The sequence below is a fragment of the Anastrepha obliqua genome, chromosome 1 (assembly GCF_027943255.1).
Source record: "Anastrepha obliqua isolate idAnaObli1 chromosome 1, idAnaObli1_1.0, whole genome shotgun sequence".
Classification (NCBI taxonomy): Eukaryota; Metazoa; Arthropoda; class Insecta; order Diptera; family Tephritidae; genus Anastrepha; species Anastrepha obliqua.
In genome coordinates this window covers 42745419-42772093 of record NC_072892.1, presented here as the reverse complement: position 1 = coordinate 42772093, position 26675 = coordinate 42745419, and positions in this window count along the sequence as shown.

Here is a 26675-nt window from a genome sequence, read left to right as displayed (position 1 = left end):
ATTCTTGTAAATCAATTTCATCCCCTTCAAAATAATCCCCTCCCGATGAAATACACTTATGCCAACGATTTTTCCAATCCCCCAAACATGCCAAATAGTCCATTTCCGGTATAGCCATCAGCACCTTCTTCGATTCAGCTTTTATCTCCTCAATCGACTCGAAACGCGTTCCCCGGAGTGGTCTCTTGAGTATTGGGAATAGCCAGAAGTCACACGGAGCCAAATCCGGCGAATACGGTGGTTGCGGAACGATATGCTTGGAATTTTTGGCGAAATGGTCACGAAGAACGAGTGCAGTGTGAGACGGTGCATTATCGTGACGCAAAAACCAAGAGTTGTTGGCCCATAATTCTGGTCTTTTTAGACGAATTGCTTCAGGTTAACGACGCATAACGCTCAAATAATATTCCGTATTAACAGTTTGGCCAGGTGGAAGGAATTCATAGTGCACCACACCACGAAAATCGAAAAAAAACTATCATCATGACCTTTATTTTTGAACGACTTTGACGTGCTCTTTTCGGTCTGGCCTCGCCTTTGATTGGTCGGTTGAAGTCTTTGTACCACTTATAACCATTTTTCTGCGACATGGTCGAATCACCAAATGCCTTCTGCAACATGCTAAACGTTTCCGCAGCCGAAATTTCATTCCGCAAACAAAATTTGATGGCACTTCTCTGCTCAATCAAATCAGACATTGTAAAAAGCGAAAAATGCACTCTTGGTCTTTTGGTAAACACAAACGTAAATATATTACTGATAATGACATTCACATGAAAGTTGGCCCAGATGTTATTAACAGTGCTGCCAACTCATGAAAAAAATAACTAGAGCGAAATTTTAATACTGCGAAGTTTGACAAATAAATTCACCTTACTTTTTGCCCACAGTAATACAGGGTGGCTGATGAATTTTGCTACATTAAGAAACTCAAATTACTTTTTTTTTAGTGTATGGAATTCATTTATTTCTTTTCAAGTTGAAGGTCATTAAATTTTATTAAATGTAGCTTAACTAGTTTTAAAAATAATTGAATTTAAATGCCCCCCATGCTCGTTGACACAAGTGTGGCATCTTAGTAAAAAGTTGTTCATTGCTGCTTTGAGAGTTGCGACAGGAATAGCCGCAATTGTTGCCCGAATGGATTGTTTTAGTTCATCCAAATTTGTTGGCTTTGTTTTATAAACTTCCTGTTTACATAAACCCCACAAGAAAAAGTCAGGTGCAGTAAGGTCAGGCGACCTGGGGGGCCAACGAAATTCGGAGTTTCCTGAAATCAGTTTATTGGGAAATTTTCGTCGCAACTCTGTCATAACAGTCTGGGCTATGTGAGACGTTGCCCCATCTTGTTGAAACCACACAGAGTTGAAAGGAATTCTCTTTCGGCGTAGATCTGGATAGAAAAATTCTTTCAGCATTTTCAAATAACGGTCTCCAGTAACCGTAACGGTGTGACCATTTTCTTCAAAAAATAAGGCCCGACAATACAGCGTGAAGAAACCGCACACCACACTGTCACGCGAAGAGGATGCAATTCCGTCTCGTGGAGTATCTGTGGGTTAGAAGTACTCCATATTCGACAATTTTGTTTGTTCACATTGCCGTTTAAATCGAAATGGGCCTCATCAGACATGAAAAGGCAGTTTAACATGTTTTGGTCTTCTTCCACCATCTTCTGGCAAAATTCCAAGCGAATCGGCAAGTCTGCTGCATTCAGTTTGTTAACCATTTGAATTTTGTAGGGAAATAAGTCTAAATCTTTGTGCATTATTGTTTGCAAAGACTGTCGGCTGACACCAAGTTGAGCAGATAAGCTTCTTGTTGAAACCCTTGGATTGCTTTGTATAGCTGCAGCTACAGCAGCGATCGTTTCCTCCGTCCGAACTGGTGGGTTTCGATGATAAGGCCTTCTTGCGACTGTTCCTTGCTCAGCAAAATTATTCACCAGTTTCATTATGGTCCATCTGCTCGGGGGATCGCCGCCAAACATCCGCCTGTACTCTCTCTGTACCAAAACTACGGACTCCAGTGTGTGATAGCGGCGGACTATCCAAATTCTTGTTTGCGTGTCCCAGTTATCCATTTTAATAAATTTTAAAGATCAATCTGCAAATTAAAACAAAAATGGAACAGATAACTTAAAAAGAAAAAAAGTTATTCAATTTTTTTTGGTAGCGGCTTTCATCAGCCACCCTGTATAAACTGAAGTACGTAGGTGATAAAATATATAATATTAACACTATGTCTAAAAGTGAGTGAATCATGTTATAAAATGAGCTCACAAAATAAAAATATCAAAACTAAATATTTGGAAGCCACTCAGTTTAAAGTGCCACAGTTTAAATAAAAAAGAAAAATTTTTCATTTATTCATCCAAATCAATTGCATCTCGCACCGAAGCAACGCACTTATATCAACCTTTCTTCAGCCAAAAGTTAAACGCAGCTACTGTATTGAATGAAATTTTTGACACCATACAAAATTTGACTATTCTGAGGCATTAAATGATCCTTCAAATTGTTTTAATTGATGCATTTGAAACCGACAATGTCTTTTATTGCCATTCGTCACTTTGCGTGCATCAAATTCTTGATTTTTTGGACCTGTTGCCCATTAGTTGCCGCTGCAGTTCGCCCGGGTTTTTCAAGCCATCAATACGTTCTTTGACTTATTTTTCATTGACATTTTTCAAAGTACATTTGACAAAGTAATCGATTTACCGAAGACGAACCTCTTCGATGCCTGAGATTTCAAATCACCCTCAAAGTTTAGTGGCACCTCTTTGCTCAATAAAGTCCACCAGTACTTACTCTTACCAGCACTCTCATTTCAGCAAGAGGCTAGTTTTATGCCGCTTTGGATGGTAGATGGATTTTTATGGCAGAAATACATTCTTCTATAGAGTAATGGTCGCTATTAGAAAAATAATTTTCTGTCATTTTGGTGTTCTCGTGCTCACGCAAAAGCGCAATTGGCCTGCGGCCTCCGTATCCAATCGAATTTGTGAATTCACTTGATTTAGCAGATGCTGAAGCGAGACTTGCTTATTACCTTCTTTGCTTTTTGCTTATTTGCATTGCGTTCGCCCGGTGCGTTTCAGCAATTCTCAGCCCGTTTATGAACTACTTTTTTAAGTGCCTCGCTTTAGCACTGTGTGACTAGGTTAATGTTTTGTGGCTCAAGTTGCAATTTCGCCCCTTTTGAAGCCCTTTTAGGCAGCTCTTTTAACCTGACTTTTATTTTGTATTTCGAAGCTGATGTCATGAAAGAAATCGCATAAATTTACAAAAGATGCGGGCAATATTGTGTTAAAAAATCATAGAATTACCGATAGAAAAACCATTTCTCTACGTTAAAACTTTGAAATATTACTCCATAAACTAAATTTTTCTATTATTCCCTAGCATGATGAAAAGTATTCAGAAGGTAAGGCCCCATCAAACCATTAAGCGGCTATTAGCGAATTCAAAGGAATCGGCTGATTTACTGACGCAACAGGCGATGTGCCGGCGGCTCGTTTACGACAAAACAAAAATTGTAAAACACCGTAAAAGTATGTGTGAAATGAACGGACAGTACTCTGCTGTCAAATACTCTATGACGTAGCTGGCGAATTTTGCTTCGGATGGCCAAACCTTGTAATCGATCATACTTGTCCTCTATGCATAACTATTAAAATTTTGAGAAAAAGTAAAAATTTTGTCAAAAAAGTGCTAATAATTTAAATATTTTTCCTTCCATTGATTTTCGTGGTTTGAAGATTCAATTACTTAAGAAAAAATAGCGGTAGTTCGATAAAGTAATTCGTGTTCGTGCACTCACATCACAGGGGATACAGCAGGTGGCGACTTTCGAAAACTACTATTTTATATGACAATGGAGTGATGCCAGTGCAGAAAATAAGCCCTCCTTTGTGTACAAATGTATGTGTATGACTTGTTCTATATTAAAGGCTCTCCACACTTTTCGCTTATTTCTACTTTTCGGTTGTTATTTTCTGCACTGACGCCACGGCACTTATTCTATGTATCGTTATTCCTGTTATTTGGAGTGGAAGAAAAATATTTGTTAAACAAAAAATTTGTTAGCTCTGATTGTGTCCAGTATACGAGTATAACTAACAAAAGTGAATATTTTAATAAAAGAATTTTTCAAGCAAATTTAATGCAAATTCAAACTAAATTTTGTTGCCTGATTCCATATCTATAGTTTTTGTTTAAAGAATTTACATAAGCAAATTTCTGAAATATCTCTTTATATTATGCACGCTTTGCTAGTATACAAAAATATTCCAATAAAAAAATGCAAAATAAAGTAGTAACCATTATTTTATCACAATCAGCGTTTTATATATTACAATTGAAGTTCTATTAACTGAACTGGTTCATAAAAATACTTCACAACTTTAGTACAATAAAGACTGGAACAAAAATAACGTATCTCATTGAAAATTCATTTATTCATCAGGGTTTGCTTTTAATTTGCTTAAGCTTAAGCAAATCAGGAATAGAAGGAAAGACACACTCACATTTTCTCTCTCACATCCGCTTTTGCAGTTCCTCATTTACATATCACTTTATTTGTGAAATGTGCACAGCTATTATCACCTTCTGACATTCAATTTCGGTTATAACGATGAGCGTAGAATCAAAAAAAAAAAGAAAACAAATAGAGAAAAGCGCTATTAAAAAACATCACTGTTATAACATGAAACGCAAACACAATGAAAAGGGAAGGGCGGACAACAATAACAGGAACTCGTAATCTTGTAGGAATTGCCCATGCCGTAAATCTGGTTTTTAATCTACTTTTCCCAGTTAGCAAAAATGTTCGAATTTGACATAAATTCTATGTTACACAACAAATACCTTTGTCAACTTAGAAAATGAAGAGCAAAATTTAAAAAAAGAAAAAAGTTGAAAGGGAGTTTCGTTAGATTATTACAAATATAATAAAAGTGAGAAGAATATAATTATAAATAAAGTTGTATATTTTGTAAGCATTAATTTTAAAAGCACTTTCTCTCTTACCCTCTCTCAATTTCCAACAAGCCTCCATTGAGGTACATGTTGAACAACAGGATTTAACAGAACTTTGCCGGTCTAACAGAAAATGTTATATTAGCAGGGATAGCCATATAACAAATGTAAAAGTTTACATAAGACGCCTTCAAGTGCAGCCAGAGTCTTAACTGCAGAAGCAGAAGAGATGGGTTTTTCAATAAGGGCGGGTAGATGTTGAAATGGAATAAAATGGAGTTTGCTATGTGGCACGTAGCGCCGTCCTGCTGGAACCACATGTCGTCTAGGTCCATATGGTTCAATATGGGCCATAAGAAGTTGGAAGGGCCACCACGTCTACCGAAAAATGGGTGCAATGCGCGCAACGTTTGCGTTAATGAACACTCATTTTGATAATAAAGTTTTATCATTTGAACGTGCTGTTCAATCGAGTAATTTGCCATGATGATTTGGCATAAACAACTGAATAATAAGCAAGAGAGGCCCATTTCGATTTAAACGGCAATGTGAACAAACAAAATTGTCGAATATGGAGTACTTCTAACCCACAGATACTCCACGAGACGGAATTGCATCCTCTTCGCGTGACAGTGTGGTGTGCGGTTTCTTCACGCTGTATTGTCGGGCCTTATTTTTTTGAAGAAAATGGTCACACCGTTACGGTTACTGGAGACCGTTATTTGAAAATGCTGAAAGAATTTTTCTATCCAGAACTACGCCGAAAGAGAATTCCTTTCAACTCTGTGTGGTTTCAACAAGATGGGGCAACGTCTCACATAGCCCAGACTGTTATGACAGAGTTGCGACGAAAATTTCCCAATAAACTGATTTCGAGAAACTCCGAATTTCGTTGGCCCCCCAGGTCGCCTGACCTTACTGCACTTGACTTTTTCTTGTGGGGTTTATGTAAACAAGATGTTTATAAAACAAAGCCAACAAATTTGGATGAACTAAAACAATCCATTCGGGCAACAATTGCGGCTATTCCTGTCGCAACTCTCAAAGCAGCAATGAACAACTTTTTACTAAGATGCCGCACTTGTGTCAACGAGCATGGGGGGCATTTAAATTCAAATTATTTTTAATTACTCTTAACGAGTAAAACCTTAGCCAGAATATGTTGCTGTGATTGGTTAAAAGAAAATATCCGTTCACCGGCAGGCTTGGGGTAAAGGCTTACCCCTCACTGCCAACCTATAAATATGCGGACTATTAGCGTAATTAGCCGCATTGCCAGGTGGAGCGCAGTAATTACACTGTGCAACAATTTTGGGGTCATTAAATGATGGCAGAATGAAACTAATAAAAATATGAAAGTACTAGGCCGCCATAGTCGAATATGTTGGCACGTGATTACCATTCGGGAGTGCATAGATTCGTACCTTCGTGCAAACAGCAAAATGAAGAAACAGTTTTTTGTAATAGCGGTCGCCCCTCAGCAGAAGGGTTAATATGTTCTAGAAAATGATTATGCGGGGAATTGCACCAGTGGTGTTTCAGAAAAGTCTACAATGGGCGTAAAAGTTTTAAGTTACTAAAATAGTAAATATAGGGTGGGCCATGTAAAATTTGCTTTTTGAATCGGTTATAAAACGAAAAACTGATCAATATTTTTTCAAACTTTTTTTTTATTTTGAAGACTAAACATTGCCATTTATGAATGAAAACTAATATCGTTCAAATGACTGCCAACTGGCTTTACATAGGCCATTCGATCAACCCAATTTTTAAGCACATTTTCGATTTTTGGGCTCCAATTTCATGAATGGCAACTTCGATTTCGTGTTTTAAAGCATCAGTCGTCTCTGGATGGTTCGCATAGCATTTGTCCTTAACGGCTCCCCACGAAAAATAGCCCAACGGGCTTAAATCACAGCTCCGAGGCGGCCAATTGATATCGGAATTTCGGCTGATTATTCGGTTTTCAAAAACGGTAGCAAAAAGTTCGAGTGTAACTTTGGCAGTGTGACAAGTTGCACCGTCCTGTTGAAACCAAATGTCGTTCATGTCATCCTCTTCAATTTTTGGAAACAAAAACTCGTTGACCATCTCACGGTAACGCTCCACCGCACCAAACAGTGGCTCGTTGTGGATGCATTTGCTTCTCTACAGTAACGTGTGGATTTTCTGAGCCCCAAATCCGACAATATTGCTTATTGACGTAGCCACCGATATGAAAATGAGCTTCTTCAGAAAAGATGATTTTTCGGTAAAAATGCTCATCTTCAGTCAAACGATTTTCTGCCCATTGAGCGAACCGAAAACGCATAGTATGGTCCTTAGGCTTCAGTTCTTGCACCAATTGAATTTTGTAAGCCTTCATACCGAGGTCTTAATGCAAAATTCTCCTCAAAGAAGTGCGCGAAATGTTCAATTCTTGAGAACGATGACGAGTTGAGGTTGTTGGATGTTCACGCACATTTTCAGCTACAGCAGCAATGTTTTCAGGTGTACGCACTGTAGGAGCACGTTCACGTGTTGTTTTATCCATTAACGATCCACTTTCATGAGCACGATTAACAAATTGATCCACAAACTGTCTTGTTGGCAAATCTTTATTTTGGAATTTTTTTTTCAAATTTCTCACAGTTTGAGTAGAAGACTCACCACTTTGGAAATAGGTTTTCAATATTTCTCAATTCTGTTCAAGCGGAAAGCGTCCCATTTCGTAAATGTCAAACCTTTGAGTAAATTATGAACACATTTGACATGTCATTTGTGTTACCATTCTCAAAAAAGTAGGTGGTTCAAAAAGCAAACGCTATATGGCCCACCTTGTAGTTTCTCTCTTCTTATTAAGTCTTGCAGTAAATTTTACTTTTTCTTTCATAGGCATTAAGTTGGGAATGCAAAAAACTGATGCCTGTGCGGGTAATTGAATTTTTTATTGCTTTACAATAGGGATAGGGTAAACTAATCTTTCTCATGGACCCAAATTAAGGCGAAATCGAGAAGTAGACAACGTTGGAAATCATTTGTTTCAGCACTACGCGCCCGAAGACGGCGGGATACAACTAATAATAATAATAATAATAATAATAATAATAATAATAGGGGTTCCATCTTTTTAGATACTTGTTCGGAATTTTCCTTCTGTTCGAATTCGCATAAATATTTGGCTATAAGTAATAATTATACTTGCTTTGAAAAATTAGTGTCTGTAATGAAATATTGTAGTTGTATTTTAAAATAGCTTTTCATAATATTTAAATAATCGTGCATAAATGTAGCTTCAAATCCTTTCGACGGTGGAGGTTAGGGGCTAAAGTCGTCACTTTCCGAGTCGTTAAGATGACCTAAAATAAATATTTTTTTCTAAATTTGTTCTATGGTCAAAAAAAATTAGAAACTTGTTTTACAATTTTTTTTATATTTCTCTATTAAGAAATCCATTATTTTCTCTGTAGATGGCTGTGGTGATCGATATCTGGTAAAATATCGATCAACCAATTTAAAGTTTATGCTCGTTTTCACACTAGAAAAAATTCTTTTGTTGGCTTTTGCTAATAAATAGAAAATTCGGTAAATTTACGGTTGATGAAAACTGCAAACCTAGTCGCTGAAACTGTGAATGGTGTTTACGGTGCTGATACTGTGACAGCTAAATTACGTGCAAATTTGATTTTTCCGTTTACGTTTAAGTTGACCGCCATGTTAGCAGTCGTAGCATCGCCCAGGAGCTAAAAATCGACCACAAAACAGTTTTAAGTCATTTGCGATAAAATTATGCGAATATTTTTTTCCCCTCAACCTAATATTTATTATAAACTATTCTATCAGGTCAAAAATTATACAGGTATCTTAATGTTTCTAGAGCGTATAGAATAAATTTAGACTGAAATATTAAGAAACACGTTTTTTTGGGTCATCCACTAAGCCAGATATCACATCGAATTCTAAGGCGTCTAGAATAAATTTAGAGTGCAATATTAAGAAACAAGTTTTTTTGGGTCATCCACTAAGCCAGATATAACTTCGAATTGTGGCCCTGCTGCTCTTTCTTTTAAGATTGTAGCATAGGCGACGTTCATCCAGAATAGTGACCTTCATCGTGATTTTGGCATACCAAATATGACTGAGGTAACGAGGCAATTTGGCATATCTCATGAATAGCGACTAACTCATGTGAATTACGCAATTTTCTGCTTTCTCCGGCTGAATTCTTCGCGAAGACGATTAAAACGCACAACGGTAGCAGAACTAATGGACAGCGAATAGCGATTATTTTTTTATTTGATTATTACTTTAAAATTTATTATTTATTTATTCATTTACTATTTTAATATTTTTTTATATATTATTATAAATTGCTTCTTAAAATAAGTGAAATTATGAGAAATGAAAATTGCTTATTAGTAGCCTTTTATATATAATTTATGTACAACACTGCTAAAAATATCTAAGAATCGTTAATAAAAATAAAACAAAAAGACCAAAAATTTAAGAAAATTACCCCAATTGCTTCATGCTCCTATTTGGAGATCACTCTGAATTGAAGGACTGCCATCTGGTTGCTTACAATGTCTAGAAGCTACCATTCAGAGCTTTAGTAGGCCTAGCGCCAATGCAGATCAAGGTTGGGTCATAGCAGAAAAACGTCAGTAAACATCCAACTGCACAAGTTGTGGACTGATTATAAATCATTGAATCCTTTATTTTTACTAAAAAAAAATCCTATTTTCGATAAGTGGAAATTAACAACCAATAATCTGGAAGGCTCTACTTGAATATAATTATATTATAATTTAATACGAATGCCAGTGCATTCTCATAAACGTCGTCACAAGTTCGCTCTTTAAGCACACTACGAGTTTGAAAATCTAAATTTATTTTAATGTTTTATATTTCGTAAAATTTTCTCTAATTATTTTCATCTTCCTCAACTTTTGCTAATGTGGGTTGCAAGTGTACATATCCATACATACATATTTTGACATACTTTTTTATTCATTGCCGAAAATAAGCGCGCCATAAAATCATCAACTCGTGGGCGGTTGAGCAATTGAGGAAAGCGTAACGAATGCGCGCGTACTTATCTGTACTTACATACATATAGGAATGCACATACATACACACCTATTTGCTGATGAGACTTTGCTGGTTTTGTTATGAGTGCGAGCATGCTTTTACAACACACATACAAATGTAGATCTTCACACTTTTTTACTGTCGCCTTTTGTCCTAATTTTATAACAAATTTATGGCATAGCGTTCCATCAGTGCGTAAAAGCATTCATACACGTGCAGGTAAATGTATGTGTGTAGGTAAAAGAAAAAATGAAATGAATATCACTCAATTCTGAATCAATAACAAATTATACTAAAATGGGGAATGCCATGCATACAATACAGATTTATTGTATGTTTGTTGTTGTTATTATTATTGTTTTTGCAATAACTTGACAAGTTTTGCTGAGATCGATTCGTTCATTAGTTATCGTCGTAGATCTCTTCTGACAGTAGGCATTGTATTCCATTTAGATTGTGTGGGACCAAACGGAAAATGCTACTAGATGAGTCGGTTGTAGGGGGTAACCAAAGAGATGGCGTGGGGTTCCTTCACAAGTACTGTTAGAACATACCACCTTGACCAAAAATTGCCGGAACAACCGCTAGGTGACGCTCTAATTCAACTGATTTGAGCTCTGTTTCTTTTGTTAGTTTGCCATATCTGTGGATAAGATTCCTACTAAAATTGTATTATCATTGCTTGACATTTGTAAAAGTTACGCCGTCTTTAGAAAATCTACCCCTGCACGTGTTTTCGATTTTTACAGCTTTAAAAATGGATTTAAATCTGCAACAAAGAGTTTGTATTAATTTTTTGTTAAAAATGGATTCAATGATGCGAAATTCTTAGACATATTTGGAAACAGTTTCGGTAATAGTACTCCAAAGGAAACAACCATTTACTAGTGGCATGAACGCTTTAGAATAGATCGTGAGTCCACCGCGAATGACGAACGTAGTGGCACGCCGTCGACTTCGAAAACTGATGAAAACATAGATAAAATGAAAGAAAAGTTGATCAGTAACCACAAATTAACCATCTGAGAGCTGGCAGAGGGCTTAAGCATTGCTTATGTCTCTGTTCAGGACATTCTAGTTAGTGATTTGGGCTTGCGTCGCGTTGCTGTAAAGTTGATTCCAAAGGGCCTGTGAATTTCATGCAAAAAAGGGACCACATTGATATCGTCAAAGAAATGATTTCCAAATCTAATCCGGCACAACATTCAACAGGTACATCATTACTCGAGGCAAAACTAGCGCTTATGATTGAATCCAGGCATCAGGTGAGTGAGTAGAGAGCTCCAAATGAATCGAACCAAAAAAAGAAAAACACGTTGTTTTCAATCAAAAATTAAAGCATTTGCTTACGGTTTTTGTGGATTAAAACGGTATTATACACTAGAAATGTTTGCCAGAAGATCAGATATTCAATCCGATTGGGCATTATGAGACGTTTACGTGAAGCAGTTTGCCAAAAAAGTATGTATTTGTGGGGAAACAACTCGTGGACTTTGCAACATCATAACGCACCGTCGCACAAAGCATTCATTATCTCTGAATTTTTGACCACAAACGAAATGAATGCCATCGAATTCAGCTGATATAGCTCCCTACAATTTTTTTTCATCTGGAAAAAAAGAAACTACTACGGCAAACGCGTTTTAACCGCCGAAACGAAGTAATGAAATAATCAAAGACAGTTCTGATAGTTATATCGAAAATAGAGTTTCAAAAATGCTTTTAGAGCTGAATCAAACGCTGATATAAGTATGTTGAAATTGATGGAGAGTACTCTGACGACGATTATATCACTTTTGAGCAATAAACTTGTATTTTGAATTATCTGAATATATAATAGCCATCGCTAGCGACACATTTTTCCCATCTCTCAGGCAATTTGTGGATGCCGCGCTAAAAAAATTGGCCGTATTTGGCCGCAAACCAATCATCGAGCCATTTTTTGGCTTCTTCGTGAGAATTGAAGCGCTGCTCGGAAACTGCGTAGCCCACCGATGGAAACAAACAATAATCGGAAGGCGCCAAGTCAGCGGTTCCCAATCGTACGTCTCCACCCATTCCCGGGTCGCTCTTGGTGCATTGCCATCAAGTCAGTTCATGCGGCACCCATCTTCCGACCTTTAAAACCATGCCCATGTCTTTCAAACGTTTGGAAATGGTTTTCTGGGTCACTCCCAATTGCTCTGCCATCATTTCTTGCGTTTGACCATCATCTTCATCCAACAATGCTTGCGTTTCGGCGTCCTCAAACTTTTTCGGTGGCCGGCCACGGTCCTCGTTCTCCACGCTAAAATCACCACTTTGGAATTTTTCAAACTAATATACTTGAAGCACTGTGCTCTACTTAGAGCATGTCGACCATAAACTTCTATAAGCATATGATGAGCTTCTCAACGTTTTTTTTTCAATTGAAAACAGAAAATCAACGATGTCCGCAAATTGTAGTTTGAAGGCACGAGATTCGATATTTTTAAGAGCGACAAAAATGCTTTGTTGTATAAAACATAACAAACAATATTCAGGTTGGCAGATGACAGACGAAAAAAACAAGACATTTAGGAAGATTTAAAAATACTCCTAGCGACATCTATGGACTAATAGCTGAAAGTCTCATTTCATAGGTATATACCTGGTATTCCGGGAACTTTTTGATCAAGGTATACCTTTAGCCTGCTTCATTGATTAGAACCATATCTTGTTGTACTAGCGGGAGCCTACAAGGCACTTAAACCTCTACGACTGCAATAGGAGCCTCTGTTGACCGGAGTTATGAGCAACAAAATGAAAAAAAATGCTTAATCCCTGATGTTTCATATCATTTCTCTGTTGGGTTATTAAATATTATAGGATATATATTTTACCAAATATTTGTAACAGTAATTACTTAAAGTTTATGCCACATTTAGCACACATCTTTGAATAAAACTTACTTTACCACAGTTGTTGTATATTTCAAGGGTACGTACTATATTTGTTTTTAGCTTTGGATTTGGCTCCTCCTTAAAAGAAATTTTCCCATCAGAATATCAGATCATCAGATTCAAAGAATCACCGGAAGCCATGTGTTGAAACGAAAACCTTCGTAACACACATTTGTGTCTCTTGATTTCAATTATCTCTGTCTTCCTCTCATATTTCGCCAAAGGCTTGCAGTGGTAATATTTAATTAAGGACGAATAATGGTCATCCTCGTATATTCATGGTCACATAACACCCTACTGACTCACAAAACAGTGTGTGCTTAAAGCTCTGCCCCTTCTATTGTAGACAGACAAAAACGAACGCATTAAACTATGCAGACTGCTACTTATGTGTCAAATTGCCAGTGCGGCTATCACAAAATTAACAAAAAAAAAAAAAAAAAATTAAAAAAGTGACAAAAATAAGCCATGGCCTGGAGAATGAATGGATTTTTGCTTGATACATTGCATAGGAGTATAAACAGTTGTATACATATTTATGTATGCACGTAGATTGAGAAGTGATGTCGTGGAAATGATGGCCATAAATCTAAATTGATTTGTTGGTGGGAGAGCGCAACAGCAGTAGGTACAGCAATGGCAACATTAACAGCGACAATGACAATGGCTAAGTTGAATAACGAACATTGTTGTTGTTGTCTGTGCTTACGATCGTGATTACGTTTACGACGGCGATTATGTATTGCATATGAGAAACCAACTAAGCATTGACGTACTGACTGAAAGATAGGCGTAGCGCAAAAGTCAGTATGATGCTGATGGCATGGAAAATTTAAGCTGGCAGAGAAATAAATTACAGTTGAGGAAATTTCATGCAATTGCCGTTAGAAGAAGGACAACAAAATTCGAAGTAATCTTTCGGATATTGATGAAATTATTTGGATGCGAGCGCATTTTTTCATACAGCTGCATAAGCTTAAATTCTATCTGTCAATGTTGTTGTTGTTTTTTGTCTGCTACCATATATTATTAGCGGCCTTGCGGTGGTGTACTCAACCACACAGCTGTATGAAAATACATTCATGGGCTTACATTTGAGCTATTTTTAAACATTCTTTATAGCAGAACATTAATTTAACAGCAGCCGCACACAGATAAGCAAAAGTTGTCACTGCTAGGTAGTAATACTTTCTATATATGTATATGTACTCGTATGTGTTTTCCCTACATGCTACTTTACATATTTCTTCCTCAAATATGAACATTGATTACGTTTACGACAGGGTGATCTAAATACAAGCAACTTTCGCAGATGATATGCACAACACTAAATTTTATTCATATATTCTGGGTTTCATGGAAAGCAGAAACACTTCAAGAGTTCACGCACCCACTCACCTACTTTTGGAGCAGCGCACAGTGAAGGTTCAAAATAGTAATAAGTTGATGCTTGAATTTTAAAGAAAAGATGATGAGGCTTTCTTCTAAATACCTAAAATTTACTAATTCCAGTACATGTTTGCAACTGCGTAATAATTGCTATAACAGAAGGCTTCTAATGAATTTGAGTGCTACCTCAAGCTTTTTGTTCCACAATTTAGTGGATTGTGTGTGAGTTAGGCGAGTGAGTCTTAGTCTTGCGAGAGCTGCACATTTGCAGAGGCGATGCTCTGGTGTTTCATTACTCTGCTCGTAAAAACAACAAACACTTGTTTTTTTAATAGTTTTCGGAAATTATAGCATAGGCTCCAATGTCCCGGATAGTATACAGTAAGAGTTAGTAAGTCCTCTCTATCCAGACTTAGGCGCCTTCATAACGCTCTTGGTAAATTGTTTTACCAGCCTCTGTCCTGGACTTTCCATCTAGGATCATAAGAATATCTATTTGTTGATAACTTTCTTTAGGTGGGCTTTAGTGATCCCACAAAACGGTTCTGGCCCATGGAATTTTTAGTAGCGCCCAATTTTATCAGGCAGTCCGCCTGTTCGTTCGTCTTGACCTTCAACCACAGCCAACCAATCTTAAGGGGGACCTCTTATGAGTGGCTTAAAAAAAGGTGTTTTTTCTCAATTTTTTTTTCGAGGCGAAAAAAGCGACACACAGGAATAATCTTTTGCATTTATTTCAAGGCATGATTGAAGAGTCATAAACAATTTTTTAACATAAATAAAAAAAACAAAATGGCGGGCATATGAGGGATCTCGCACAGCTTCTCGTTGCGCGCTAGCAAAACGGCGTGTAAGATTGCGGTCGTAGTTTTCACCTGAAACACAAAAGAAAAAAACTGTCTTATTCAGAAGGCTTTGCCGCATATAATAGACTACTCTTGTATAAAAATATCAAAAAATAAACACACAATTAATTATTGAAAAAAAAATGCTTTTTTCGCTTTTTTTTCAAAAAAGGTGTTAAATAACATTAAAAAATGACTTTTTTTTTGTATTTTGTTAGTTAATTAGTTGCACATTTTAATTATCTTTATAACGATAACTTTCGTCGTTTTTTTTAAATCTTACACGCCATTTTCAAAAGTATGGTTTTGAGAAAACGTGTTTCAAAGTTTTCAGAAGGTAGACAGTATACTCACACGGGGGGCGGTACACAGGCCTGTAACTCCGAAATCACTTTGAATTCTGCTATAAAATTTTGAGGCCATATTCTCCTATAATATATCTATCGATTGCAGTAAAAAAAATCGATTTTTTGAAGCCGACTGATAATGGAGCATAAATTCAGTTTCTTTTTGACCCACCTTCGTAATAAAATAATATCAATAAATATTAGAAAAAGGAAGGCTAGTAATTCGCGCTAATTTTTTAAATTTATTTTTTAGAATCCCCCCCATAACTGCCTTTTGTATGCCACACTTTCAATTTTATATTCCGCTTAATACAAATATATCACTTCATGCACCCACACCTACATCGTTCCGCCGATATGGCAATGCTGGAAATGTTGCGTTGCTCATAATTGATTTTAGTCATGTGAGAAACACTTCTGCGGTGGCAATTGTCGTTATACGTCGCGCATTACGGGCAACAAAAACAGTAAGGAAATTCCAGTATTATCGAAAAAGAAGAAAAAATTAATCAAAAGTGTAAAAAAAAAAATGTTATCATCAAAAGGAGCAACAGAATACAGCTAACTGTAACGCTATGTTGACTTTGCTGTGGTGGCTGCTGTTATTAATACCCGGCGGGGAAATAATTGGGATACATTCTGCTTTCTACGCAGCTAAGATAAAATAATATAAAATGAGTTTAAGATATCTGAATTTTGAGCGAAAGGAACTCCAGCAAATAAAAACTTAATAGGTACTTGATATTATTTCGGTATCTTACTGCCATCGCCGATTTCTTTTAAATAGCCTCTCCTTTTTTCCTAAAAAAAAATGCTTGCCTTCGTTACATGAAGCAAATGAGTCCATACCAACTTTCATTTTATTTAATGGGATATACTTGTAAAACTGCGTAACCAAATTTATTTCCTAATTCTAATGAAAAAGTTTGAAACTTTGATACAAATTTATCGAATTCTTATAGACATTGTACAAAGTTTGATAAGATGGGATAAAATATAGGTAATATTAGGTATAATTGGAACGGAGGGGTGCTGCGACTTAGAGCGTATTTGGTATACCGTGGTCCCGCGCCTAGCTCCTAATACCGAAGGCACCTTTAGTCCCTTTAATAAACTCTACTTATATATGTACGTGGCCGCCTAAGTGCGTCCCACTTCTTTGCATTCGGTGCAATCATTTAACCTACGCCATCTTAACTTAGATCATTTCAATTTCCTACTAAAACAACTATAAATTTCAACTTGGAGATCAATATTCGACGTATTATTAACGATCGTACAATATGTGTTTGAACTTCCAGATATGTTGGTATACTGTATCAGTAGACTGCGGTATCATCCACTGTAAGTGATTCTGACTAATGAGGTAGCTTGTGCCCAATTTTAGGTTGGCATTACTAAAACGATCTAGATCATTCCTTTTGCAAAATATTGTATTCACCTGAGATGCTCTAACGCACTTTAGAAGTTATGTCGTTGTAAGCATGGCATAGGCATCCTTGACACGTACACCCTTTGTTGGTTGTTTGAGCAAGCTCCCATTCTAATTTTTTGTATGACTCCTGATATTGTTCCTCAATTGAAGATACCTACAACTTTATGCAGCCTTTCAATGGCAGGTGGTTTTTTAGGTGGACTTTTTTCATAGCAAAGTACGCCCATTGCCTGCCGCTATTAGACGCATTTTTTCTATAATTTGCTGTTTCATGTTCACAGTGCGACTTTAGCGAGAGATAGTAGCGCACAAGACGATTCAGCTTTGATGCCTCTAAGTGTACCTCCTTCCTTGCTAGTTTTCTAGACGCCTTCACTAGGAAAGATTACAAAATGCTTTTATTTTCTACATCTGATGAACGTCTTCCAACTAACTCGTCCCTACTTCGTTTTCTGCAATGCCGCAGGGATCAGGTAACCTATCATCATCATATCATAAGATCCTAGAGTGCCAATGTGGAACATGGGGCCACAACGAATAGTTTCCATTCGGGTCTGTTTTGCGCCAATCCTTAACTTCATTCCAGGTAAGCTGCATGTCGCGGGTTTTTGCCTCCAGCAGTCGTCTCCAGGTATTTGCTGGTCGTCCGCGTCTGCGGCTTCCTTGGGGGTTCCAATAAATGGCGACCTTTATTAAGTCACTGTTTGCTTTGTATAGAATATGCCAATCTAGCCCCATTTTCTCTTTCGAATCTCTGATAGTATTAGCTTCTGCTGGGTTTTAGCCTATAAGTCAGCATTCAAATTACTTATTCGGAGATTTGTGAGATTCTTAAGATCTCAGCCTGAAACATGGTATATTATAAGCTCAGAAGCCCACTGCAATATGGAGCGTAGTATTTAGTAGGCAAATGCACACTATTTTCTTCTAAAGTAGATTTCTTGGTCATCAATTTCAATATTTGTCGCTTAACCAGACACCGCTTTTCCATTTACTCGGCTTCTGTGATCTGGAATATTGTTTTTTCGAGAACTTGGGAATTCCATATAAGTCTACTGTCGAGCTTTATGCGCTATCAAATAATAAATTGTTCTTGTATCTATTTAGATATCTTTAATGTCAAGCCTTTCTTGCGCCAGAAGGGGTTAATTTACTCTGGCATCATTAATTGGCAATAATAAGTAATGCCCAAACTAATTGGAAGAACTAGGGATGAAAAAAAAAACTTTCTCATTGAGTCTTTGCAATAAACGTTGATATAGTGTGACAAAATACATACTATTTGGTAAAAATTGTAAAGAAACTTTGCAAGTTCGATGCTACGAAGCAAAATATGGGCTTAAAAAAATCAATTCTAAAACTAACCTCCATTGTTTCCGATGCTGGTCCATAAGACCGAAAAGAAAGCTAGTCGCAGAATAAATATTATGTTAGGTAGGAAAACTGCGTGAATGGTTTTAGATTGGTATAAAATTATATTAAGGCTACTTTTCTAAAGCAACACTCCTCTCTATTAATGCAGCCTGCACAACGCCGCTAACTCATGGTGGATTTTCTTCTTCTTATTCATCTTTATTTAGGATTATTGTTCAGTTTCTAACAAATACTTTTATACACATTAATATCCTATACAAAAATCAGTGTTATTAATGATCGTATGTTGATTCCGATGTCCAGCACTCTTTCCAACTCTTTGATGGTCTTCCTCGCGGTCGTTTAGTTTTGGTTTCCCGGTCATCACCAGTATTGCCAAGCGGTCATTGGCTATTCTGAGGACATGTTGCTTCCAATTTCGTCTTCTTTTGCGGCTCCATTTAACTATGTATATCGAGTATTTCGCACATTTCTCTATGCTTTCATTCCTCATAAAATCTCGTAGAGTATTACCGGTCATAGCTCTTAGAGTTTGCATTTCGATAGTTGACAAGCAGATTCTGTAGCTGTTATGTCTGCGCGTGTCTCAATGGCATACGCCATTAGTGGTCGAACGAGTTAATATCTAACATCGATATTAGAGTAAAATAATATTTTTGTTGCACCAAGACGTGCATTCTTTATTCATATTCTTAGACTAACTCCTTTACATGAGTCTTAGTACTACTTATAGCATTGATGTGCGAAGGTCGTTATCTGTTTACTAGTAGATAGCTATTAAGGTTATTATTGTTTGTTTTAGTGATAGTGCATTTCTATTGTTATATTGTTTGTCCGTTGCAGTTCATGGTAAATCATGTTGAGATAAGTTTTGTTGTTTTGGTGTTATGTACATTGTTATCACACGCGGTTAAAGTGCATATTGTTGTTTGTCGGTATAGACAATGATGTGTAATCATTGATTATGTATGTATACCATATATGTATATAACTAGTGTTTATACTAACGTCGTTAACTAACGCAAGTTTTATAAACCCTTACTTTGCTCTTGGTGCTCATTGCTTTGTTTCGCCATATTACGACTCGTAAACAACCAGAGACTCGAGCTGCTTTTAACCACTGACTTTGAACTTCATCTATCAAGATTTTTGAAAATTTGGTCTTTGCTCCCAAGTAATTCAACTCCATAACTTGTTCAATACTTTGGTCATATGCAGCAAGCTTACATTGTAATAGGTACATTACGCGATACAGTAAGCGATTTTGTCTTTGGTACGGAAATAATCATATTGTACCTATTTGGTGGCCGCCGTAGCCGAATGTGTTGGTGCGTGATTACCATTTGGAATTCACAGAGAGAACGTTGGTTCGAATCTCGGTGAAACCAAAATTAATAAAAAAAAACATTTTTCTAAAAGCGGTCGCCCCTCGGCAGGCAATGACAAGCCTTCGAGTGTATTTCTGCCATGAAAAAGCTCCTCATAATAATATCTGCCGTTCGGAGTCGATTTAAAACTATAGGTCCCTCCATTTGTGGAACAACATAAAGAGGCACACCACAAATAGGAGGAGGAGCTCGGCCAAACACCCAAAAAGGGTGTACGCGCCAATTATATATATATATATACCTATTTGATGGTTTTTCAAATTCAAAAAGTAGCCTTTGTAAATCATCTTTTGAATCTGAGATAAGCACAGCGTCGTCTACGTAACAAATTATCTTTATTTCTGTGTTTGATAGTTTATATCCTCTGGAAAGATTTTTAAATTCGTTTATTATTTCATCCATTATGAGCTTGAAAAATGTAGGACTCAAACTGTCGCCTAGACGAGTACCAGTTGCAACTTGTAGATTCGTACTTAATTGTCCATTTGATTTAATGTACGTTGCGTTGTTTGTATTCAGATCGGTGATAGTTGCAATTATGCTGGTGTGCACTTTTTTTCTGTCTAATACTTCTATTACGTGCTGTAGCAAGATTCGATTAAATACTTTTGTGAGATCTACCAAGCAGAAGAACGCAGTAAAGTTGTATTCCATGGCTTTCTCAACTATTTGCGTTTATATTAATATTGCATCAGTAGTTGATCGGCTCTTTCTAAGTCCTTGCTGCTCTTCGACAATGCCTCTGTTTTGCAATTACTTCAACTACATTCTTAGTAAATAGTCTTAGTACTGCATTCAGAAGTGTTATCCCGCGATGGTGGATTTTAAAGTAGGAAAATTTAGATGGCGACGTCACAGCTGACTGTCGTCCCAAAGACAATACCAAAATCTAAGTGATACATTGCGGTACTACTTTGAAAATATGAGCATCCACAGAATGCAAAAAATAAGGAAAGACCTAATCCAATGCTAATCCTGTTCAAGGGACTCAGAAGTAGATTCCGCAATTTAATTGGGAGTGCAACTACAACTTTATTTGAGATGTCGCTGATGTCGGCATTTCCATTCGAATGAATTGCAGGTTTTGTGTCCCGCTCAAATTTGGATAAAATACCCTATAAAGGGCTAATTTCTGCATACACTCGGGGGCAATAAAATAGATGTGTGAATAATTTTTGGTATGCAATTTTAAAACCCATTAAATTCTAGTACAATAAAACGTAAGCTGAGAGTGGCTTAAAATATCATTGATTTTAGACAATTTTTTTTTGTTGACAGTGTCACGCATTTTATTCGAAAGATTCTGTTGAAAAGTTTTAAATTTTGGTTAAAATTTCCAGAATACTTTTAACTTTTGCACAACATTTGGATAGAACTAAACAAGGTTTTTTTTCTATAATGAGCTAAGTTTTTATAAAAAGTTAATAGACACTAAATAAAGAAAAGCAAAATATCCTAAACTGATCAAAAGGTGGAACACTTATTTTATTGTCATATATGTATATACAGGGTGGGCCAAATAAGACCTACTAATGTTAAACACAAATAATTTTTGCAATAATAATTTATTTTGGTTAATTGTTTTTATACATTGAATATATTTTATGGAAATTATGTATGAAATATTACATCAGACAAATGCCCACCATTTTTCTCGATACAAAGATTGGCTCTTTTTAACGCGTTTTCCATTACACCACATAATGTTTTGCCTCAGCTGTCTAATAGGCTCTGGTTTATTAAGATACACTTTGTCTTTTAAATATCCCCATAAAAAGAAGTCGGGTGTAGTCAAATCTGGCGAACGCGGTGGCCAAGGGAAATCTGAGTTTTTGGAAATCAGACGTTCGCCAAATATTTCACGCAGCAGGTCCATAGTTTGCCTAGCAATATGCGCAGTTGCTACATCTTGTTGAAAGCACAAATTAAGATACTGCTCCGCCATTGACCGCAAAAAGTTTCCAATCAATGTTTTGTAAGAAGCTCCTGAAATCGATTCTGGCGTTTCATCCTCATTTTCGAAGAAATATGGACCGATAACTCTAGTGGCCATAACACCGCACCAAACAGTACATTTAGATGGGTGCAACTGATGTTCGTGTGTTGCCCTTGGATTTTCAGAGCCCCACAATCTACAGTTTTGTTTGTTGACATAACCATTTAAATGGAAATTCGCTTCATCCGACATCAATATATTATTTAAAAAAGCAATTCGTGTGGCTAGTTGTGTAAGATAGATAATTATAACGCTTTGTGTTGTACTGTAGGGTTCCATAATAAATTTCCAACAATTCAATTATAACCTACAATACAAAAAGAGAAAAATAAATATGTCAAAAAATAAGAAAAGTTATTTGTGCTTAACATTAGTAGGTCTTATTTGGTCCACCCTGTACTATATGAAAACGTAAAACATTTCTTCGAAATAGCATCACCTAAAGAACTACTGCCCTTTAGCAGTTTATATACCGTTAAAAAGCTCATGACTCATGAGTGAAATGCATTTGAGTGTGAAATTCATTTTAGATGGGTGTTCTCACCTGGTTGCAAAAAGAAGGAAAAACAAATTTATTACAAAATATGCACATGTAAGGGTATCTTTTTGGTTTTTTTGGTAGCGTTGCCACCTAAGTGTTTTGCAAGAATGTACATTTTTTATCCATTTCAGTTGAATATTGAGGCATCACAAAGAGAGTTATAAGGTTAGGTTAGGTTATGGTGGTAGTCGGTCTGCACGACCAACTCACTTAGACGGTAACTGTGCTACACGGTAACCTCATTTATCTTCCTTCGTGGAACCATTTTGTGGCTCTTATGGAAGGTAGTATTGATGCCAACCCTACGCGGGACAGTTCTGTAAGAGAATTAAAAAAGTATTTAGCTAGACAACCTGCTCTGCTTTTAGCTGGGGTTGGACAATTGCAAAGGAAGTGCTCGACTGTTTCTTCCTCTTCCTCATCTCTGAAACTTCTGCAATATTCATGGGAGAAAACTTCTAGTCTCGAGAAATGCCTGCCAAATAGTCAGTGACCGGTTAAACAAGCCACGACCTTCGAGATATTGTCTCTTGAGAGACTAAGCAATTGCTTTGTTTTCTTCTTGTTTACCTCCGAACCAAGGGAATAGAGTGCATTCGCTCAATACTGGAATGTATTCAAATGACCACACTATCATCCATTGGTAAGGTCTGGTTAGTGATTCGACTAAGCCTCCGCACCACGGCAAGGTGTCTGCCTTCGCGGAGGAACAACAAAGACATAAACTGAAAGGTATTTAAAAATTTTTATTAAAAGCTTTGTAGTTAGTGTTGTCACCAATTTTTTGAAAAAATTTAAAAAAACTGACGACAAAAATATGTTTATGTTAAAAAATATCATACATCAATGTAAAAGTTAAGACAGTTTTAATACAATAATATTTTGTAATCGGCGTTGCCATCTACACGTAAAGAAAAAATTTAAATTAATAAGAATATCTAATTAGAGTTATTGATATCAAACAAAATGCGCTGAAAAGAATAAACAAAACTTTCAAAAAATATGTATGGTGTTGCCATGTAATTCTGAGAGCGGAAATGCTGAATAAGTAAGTAACTCAAACGATGATGATTAATACCTATAGCACCGATCACTGCGCGCATAGCGTTAGAACAAATGATTTCATTGATTTCGGCTTTAAACTTTTGCCTCAACCTATATCCATGTCAGGTTTTCATCTTTATGATCAAGATCATCTATGTTGCTACGTCGTTGGTTTGTGAAGAGTATGCCCTATCCAGCGCCATTTTTTTCTCTGAATCTCAATATTTGTCAGCCTTTGGCTACATCTATCATGTAGATCCAAATTTGAAATCCAGTCTTCGAACCACCAAATGCGCAGAATTCGACGAAGACAGCGGCTCATAAACGTTTGAAATTTGTTTGTTGCTTCGTCGGGTACAATTCAAGTTTTACAGTCATAAAGCAGGAAGCTCTTCTACTACGTAATGAAAAGACGAAGCTAAGCTCTTCTTATGAGCTGCTTTGATGTGCTCCTGGCTTTAACGATTCGGTATTCTATATGTATGTAGACATATACGCCACTGATATTAAAACTAAAAATATTTGTGAATGAATAAACAAAACATAATTTGGTTGCTTTTTCGCTTCAAAAATTGTATGAGTTGTTTTTATGGGTGTTTTAAGTATTTAAATGTATTTAATTTTATGCGCAAGTGAGGGCGCGTGTACCAGCTAATATACTTACGAGGGCGGTTAAATAAGTACAAGTACTCAATGACAGAGGGCGTTCCTAAAGGAAGTTGGTGTTAGCAGCGTGTGCTGCCATCTATCAAACGATGGAAAAACAAATTTCAGACACACTGATAGGTTAGTTTGGATTTGGCATCGAGTAAGACGTGTTTCGTGATTTTCGCTGAGATGGAAAAAGAGATGTTTTTGGATGAGAAAAAATGCGAGGAGATAAAAGCAAAGTTGGGTGCTGTCAATGGGGACGCTTCGCCATTTATGACTACAGTTAGAAATTGGTTCAACGAATTGAAACGTGGGTGATGAGGAGCGACCAGGACGCCCGGCAGATGTGGTCACCGAGGAAATTACTCAAAAAGTCCACCACATGATTCTCGCAGATCGATGAACGAAAGTGCGCGAAGTAACAGAGGTCATAGGTGCGTCGACCGGAATGACCATTAATATTTTATATGATAAGTTGGCGATGACGAAATTGTCGGCCCGATGGGTGCCACGATTGCTCATTGTGGATAACAGTTTTTGCCTCGAGTTGTCACGGTTGATGAAACCTGGAATCATCTTTACACACCAGAGACTAAGAAATAATCTGCTTCAAAGAAGGCGAAGACATTATCATCGGACGGAAAGTTATGGAGACGATATTTTGGGATGCAAACGGCGGCCCCCTCATGGATCTTTTAGAAAAAGGAAGAACTATTAGTAAACAATACTACAATGAATTATTGGACCGCTTTTATTAACTCCAATCTGGATCACTGCGACTCTTTTTTGTTCCTAACATGAAGAAATGGCTCAGGGGGAAAAATTAGTTTCAACGAGGAAGTCATCGCCAAGACAGAGGCGTATTTTGGACAGTTCGACAAATCCTATTTTTGGAGGGGTTTAAAGAATGGTTGGAGTGTTAGGAGAAGTGTATCTTTCTAAAAGGCGACTATGTTGAAAAATAAAAAAAAACAAGTTTTGAAAAAATAGTGTCTTCATTTCTACCAGGGGTACTTAATAAACCTCCATCGTATATCTATAAAATAACTAAAGAGGATTGAGTGAATTTCAGAACCCAAGTATATCGACAAGGATGCCCATTATACTTGAAATCTAAAAGGAAACCAAGAAAGGGAGGAGCAGATATATATATATGTATATATATAATTGGCGCGTACACCCTTTTTGGGTGTTTGACCAAGCCCCTCCTCCTAGTAGTGGTGTGCGTCTTGATGTTGTTTCACAAATGGAGGGACCTACAGTTTCAAGCCGACTCCGAACGGCAGATAATTTTATGAGGAGCTTTTTCATGGCAGAAATACACTCGGAGGTTTGCCATTGCCTGCCGAGGGGCGACCGCTATTAGAAAAATGTTTATTAATTTTGCTTTCACCAAGATTCGAACCAACGTTCTCTCTGTGAATTCCGAATGGTAATCACGCACCAACCCATTCGGCTATGGCGGCTGCCGAGATATAACATGGTTAAATATAAGTCCGCGACGTCTAGTGTAAGCTTTTCGCCCAACATTCTCTGAATTATCGTTTTTTTCAGTACATGAAATACATATTTATTGATTTGCCGCGGATGCCAATGGTAGTCCCACGTTGGCCGCTTGGATTACTCTGTGTTGTCAGTGAAAAGCAATCCTAGTTTAGTCCTTTTCAGCTTGATAAAGATTTCTGATACCGCTCTCTTTAACTTTTCATGAAACACTTACTCGTCACGCAGGTGTTGAAGATGCATCGACGGTTGTAGTGCCTTTTATACGAAGTCTCTGATCTTGCAAAGCCTGCACTGATAATTGACTTTATCCCCATTTGGTCAATTCATTTAACCACTTACAATATATAATAGTGTTTGGTAGATTCTGTAGATGATTTTATCTCGATTTCAAACCAGACTTAAGCATCAAGTGGTTACTTTGGCAAGTATTTGGCGACTAGTTAGTTAGTTGCCAATCTCCAAAAAAAAAAAGGCTAGTTGACTCTTTTCCCACATGGTACTATTGATGCGACTTCCTCTGGCAGCTCATGTGACGTTCCACTCGTCTTCTGATTACTATCGTAAGGCATTCCTTAAATGGCTCTGTTTGCGCTGTTACGCATGTACATATGTTTGTCGTCACATCCCTGCGCGCCCGTCGCTGCTGCCATGTGAATGCTTTCATGCATCAATGCTTTAGTGCTCCTTGAGCTGCAGGATTTTTATGTGCGTTCGTGTACAAGTGTTTGTATGTGTGCCTATAAGTGCGTTTGTATGCGTATGTCATTTGTGTCTATAGACAACGTGAGGCATTTCGATGCTGTTGAAGCTGATGCTGTTGAAGCTGATGCTGTTGTTTTTGTTGTCACATTAATGTCGCATAAAGCGCGTCGAAAGTGCTGTGCATTGATTACGTTATCACACATTGCTGGCTCTGTAAAGGATACACGCTTACAAGCATACATAAGCTCATATACTTATGCACATAGGACGGCTAGATAGTTAACTTTGTTGCTGCTTTCGCGTTTATTTCCATTGTTGCACGTTTACGTCTGAATTTATTTTAATACTCATTCATTCTTTGTTTATAAATGGCTGTTTTGGAATGAATTAGGGTGTGTGTATGTGTGTGTGCGTTCGAACTTGTTCATTAGCTATGCGCAATAGACCGGAGTGAAATACGTAAATTTTTTCAAATCATATCGTAATA